Source organism: Sinocyclocheilus anshuiensis, unplaced genomic scaffold (assembly GCF_001515605.1).
Source record: "Sinocyclocheilus anshuiensis isolate Anshui unplaced genomic scaffold, SAMN03320099.WGS_v1.1 scaffold726, whole genome shotgun sequence".
NCBI classification, from domain to species: domain Eukaryota; kingdom Metazoa; phylum Chordata; class Actinopteri; order Cypriniformes; family Cyprinidae; genus Sinocyclocheilus; species Sinocyclocheilus anshuiensis.
Genome location: NW_015542365.1, coordinates 610220 through 615306, shown reverse-complemented (window position 1 = coordinate 615306; position 5087 = coordinate 610220). Strand labels below are relative to the sequence as shown.

General features: G+C 34.1%; 1 pseudogene; it reads left to right on the top strand.

Moving 5' to 3' along the window:
* Positions 1–942: 942 nt before the first annotated feature.
* On the top strand, positions 943–4213 carry LOC107692091 (probable endonuclease 4; annotated as a pseudogene).
* Positions 4214–5087: the final 874 nt, after the last annotated feature.

Here is a 5087-nt window from a genome sequence, read left to right as displayed (position 1 = left end):
AATATTAAAAGTCCAATAATTCTTTAACTGGCAATTTCTGTAATAAAAAAAAATGGACTGTTTATTTTGAGGTCTAGTACTTTTTGTATAGTTGTTAATTGCGCATAAAGTAGCTGCAGGCTGATGACTACCTCAATCATTTCAACTTTCACGTTATTTGAATATAGATAATGTTTTAGTGCAGTTTTTTTTCTTTTTGCAAAAACATCCATTGTATACGGTACAATAAAAAATATATAAGTACAACATGTTTGCACATTTAAATAATTGCTTTTTATGTTCACATTGTAATAAAGCTATTAATGACAACAATGTATTATTTGGCAAAAATCCTTATTTAATCTTTTGTCTACCCACTGTATAAAATTGTCCATAGAATAAAATAATCACGATTAATCAGTTATGTTTTAGAACGCAGAATGAAACAATAATAATGTCACACTCAGTCATGTTTCTTTTTACACTTTTCTTCGCTAAAATTTTCAGCTGTATTTTTATTTATTTATTTATTTATTCATTCGTTCATTCTATTTTTATTTATTTATTTATTATTTTTTTGGTCCCTTGGGGGTCCCCTGATCCAAGTTTTAAGTTCGTAAACTTGTCTTATAGTATCATTTTAAGTATAAAATGTTGTTTGAAATATGTGTTTTATGTCAGATCACAAATGACCTGCCCTTAAATTTAGAGGAGTATTATTGTGTTGTGTAAGAAAAAAACATATGCACACCTATTTTTTGCTTCATCATTAGTAATGTTTTCATCAGTACAGATTATCATTAGTAATGTTTTCATGAGTATATTTTATTTTTCATGGTGTTGAACAAGAATGTCTAACCACGTGTTTATTCTTGAAAAAAGGCGAGAAGAAAAGAAAGACAGAGGAGGTTACTGAAACAAAGGAGTTCAGAACCATCAGATGGCAGCAGCAGAGAAGAAAAAATGGCACGGAAAAGGAAGATAAAGTCAAAGAAAAAATAAATAAGCGCTCATGTCTCAATATCAGGTGATCAAAGATGCTTTATTCTGAATATAGTGTTTGTGCTGAACACATATACATTTTACAATATTCTTAAGGAGGAATATGGAATGTAGTTAAATCAAGTATGGCCATAAGAGGTCATGCTTTTGCCCTTTTCTTGGGCTCCCAGCGCTCCTGGATGAGACCAGCTCTTGATACAGCAGCTGCAGTTAAATTTCAAGAAGCCTGTGCTCAACATGTCTTTGATCCGATACATATCCTGCCACGTGGATCTTATTTGATGAACTGCGGTTCCCCCAAAGAAGGTTTGTGCGCTGACTACCCGCTGTGGTTCTGTGCATCCACCAAATCCTGATTATTTAAAGATGAAGCCACAATGTTGACATATTGAAAAACAGCTCTATTGATTTAATCGATACCCAGTCAATAATTAATATTCTAGGCTGCAAATGTTTTGAATATAAGACTGTATGTCAAATGACTCTGCATTTTGTAATCCAGATGTGTTCAGTAAGAGCCAGGCCATGCTTGTGGATGAACTAAAGACACTGCAGTGCACTGGGCCTCAGCCACTTTAACTTTCACCCTGGAGCTTATAGACTCCACCCCTGAGAAATGCATGGAGAAAATTGCCCAAGCTATTAACCACGCACACCAGCAAACCCCTGCTGTCATTACAGGTCAACTATACAATCCTGATGATTTCTAGAAAATGTGCAATTGTGCTCATGCTTTCTGGTAAATTTAGCTGGGTTATATTCTTTCTTTCTTTTCTCTCAATAGTGCTTGAAAACATGAGTGATGAGGGCAGCACTATAGGTGGGTAGTTCAGTGAACTGGGAAGCATAATAGACCGGGTGCGTGACAAGACACGTGTTGGGGTGTGTCTGGACACTTGCCATGCTTTTGCAGCAGGTATGGTGTGAAGTCCCACAGATATTATTACAAATTATTAGGAAAAAGATATATTACGTAAGATATTTTAAATGAAATATGTTTACATGTCCACAAGACAAGATTTATAGAAATGACCCTGTTCAAAAGTTTACAAACGCTTGATTCTTAATACTGTGTGTCATCACAGATGCTCCACAAATGTTTTTGGTTTGTTTTGTGATAGTTGTTCATGAGTCCCTTGTTTGTCCTGAACAGTTTAACTGCCCACTGTTCTTCAGAAAAATCATCCAGGTCCTGCAAATTCTTTGGTTTTCCATCATCTTTTGCATATTTGAACCCTTTCTAGCAGTGACTGAATGATTTTGAGATCTATTTTTTCACACTGAAGACAACTAAGGGACTTATACGCAACTATTACAAAAGGTTCAAACGTTCACTGATGCTCCGGAAGGAAAAGCGATGTATTAAAGGGGTCATATGACGTTGCTAAAAAGAACATTATTTTGTGTTTTGTGGTGTAATGCAATGTGTTTATGCGTTTTAAGGTTCAAAAACACATTAATTTTCCATATAATGTACATAGCGCACCAAGAGCTTGTAACACTCCAAAGAGAAAGGAAAAATTGAAATCGCATCATATGACCCCTTTAAGAGCCAGGGGGTGAAAACATTTGAACATTATGAAGATTTGTTTTTAGATTTTTCTTCTGCATTCAATACCATAAAGGTTGACATATTCAATTAAACCTTAAATATTGGTGTCAAAACTTGTACAGTTGGGTGTAAATCCGTATTTGATTCGTTGGTATATCTCATTCCTCACTAATAGAGTTCAGAGAGTCAAAGTGAATAAAACTGTCATCCGCTATCATAACAAATGTCGGAGTACCCCAAGGTTGCGTCAGTTCTGCCATCCTTTTCACCTTGTATACAGATGACTGTCGAACTGACCAGTTAAATCAGTACATTTTAAAGTATTCTGATGAAACTGTTTTAATATCTGTGTTGAATGACGGGGACAGTCCTGGGTTTCATCAACAGGGTGTGACTTAATTGGTAGAGTGGTGCGAGAACAATGATCTTGTCATTAATACAAGTAAAACAGAAGAGATTATATTTGGGTCTACATCTGATACTTATACAATGCCTGATTTTATTCATAATGGAAAAATCAGACAGGTTAAAGCATACAAGTATTTAGGAGTAATGATTGACAATATGTTATCATGGAAAGATCATATTGTTGCTCTCTGTAAAAGAACAAAGCAGAGAATCTACACTCTTAAAAAAAAGGGTTCCTTGAGGTTCTATGTGAAGCGGGTGATAGAACCATTTCTGGTTCTAAATAGAACTATTTCTTTTAAGAGTGTACTTTATTCGTCGTCTTAGGTCATTCGGAGTAAGAAAGCAGATTCTTCTGTTCTTTATGTCTGTGATAATGAGTGTACTGCAATATTGCAACTCCATTTGATATAAGAGTTTGTCTGTTATACTAAAAACAAAGTTGTTCAATCAATTAAAAATTTGCTCAAGGATTGTAGGTCAGCCCCTTGAGAAGCTATATGATTCAGCTTATTATAATAATTTGTTAAGACTGGCTAATAATATAGTTTCTGATCCTAATCATGTCCTGCATAATGAGTTTGAATTATTACCATCAAACCGGAGGTACAGAGTCCCAAGATTCAACAAAGTTAGGATGAAAATCTCTGTTGTGCATCAGGCGATCCTAGTGTTGAATAAGACACTTAATCAAAAATCAAGAGTATTGTGAACATGGTGTAGTTGTATTAGTGTAGAAGGAGGGTAAGGTATAATGTAATGTTTAAGGGAATGTAATGTATAATTCGTTTTGTTCTTGTGTGGATGAAGTACATGTTGTTGTTTAAAGGATGTTGATTGTTGTAAACAGATATTGTCATGCAAGAAAAATTTCAGACTCCTCTGACAATAAAGTGCTATATCATATCAAAGTGCTATATCATATCATGTGTACATTTTTCTTGTTTTGTTGAAATATCATATTTTTTAAATTTATTACTGTCCTTCAGAAGCTACGGAAGACACTTACATGTTTCCTAAAAAAAATACAAGTTAAGTTTACCCTGATCTTCAAATTTAAAAAGTTTTCATCCCCTGGTTAATGTATCATGTTTCCTTCTTGAGCATTTTACCTCAGTTGTCATCAGCTTGACCTCTTATTTTGGTAAAATAATTAACATTTTGCAGATTCTGTGAGAGAGATATATGTATATATATATATGTATAGCATTTGATGTGATTCTCTTCTGTGTAGGCTACGACATTTCACCGCCTGGAGAGCCGTTCATTTAAATGACACCAAAGGTATGCAACATTCATTTGAACTTATCAATATAGAGTGCTGCAGGAATTTATAGGCCAAAACCCAGAAACAAGTTAGCATTGTAGCATGTCCTGTTCCATCGTCCTGAATGCTATTGTTTTTTTTTTGTTTTTTTTAATGGATTTTTGGTTAAATGCCTGAAATAAGGCCTGTGGTTAACACAAGCTCAATATATTTTCACGTTTCTACATCATGAAATACATCAGTAATGTACCCCTATGATTTTTTGGTAACGCTTTAGATTACAACCCGCAAAGAACTATGTAAGTATACTGAATTTACGGTGTACGTTTCTGTAATTATAGTGTACCTATAAAGAACATACGTGTAGGTATAAGGGAACAATGAGTTACGTTTGGGTAATAAGGGGGTAACAACCAGATATGCAACCTGCAAAGAACTGCGTAAGTAAACTGAAGTTACAGTGTAACTTTTTTGTAATTATAGTGTACCTATTCAGTACCTCCGTGTAGGTATAAGGGAATAATATGCGAAGTTTGGGGAATAAAGGGGTAACAACCTGTAAAATTACAAATCATTTATACTGTACGTATTTTGAAACTAAGAGGTGCTTATTCTAATATTACGTGGTATGTATGGCCTAAACAACAATCTTATGTTTGGGAATGATTTAGAAAGACGATATATACTTTTTATAATTTTATATTGGTATTTTATTATAGGCGTATAGGTATTTTTTAACCATGGGGTACACATTCTATTACCTTTTATTATTCTTACCTCTTTCCAGCTGTTCGCAGAAAAAATACATGATACAACAGTTGTATTTCAGTGGATGATTTCAGTGGATGACTGTGGTGTTTTATAGCAAAAAAAAAAAAC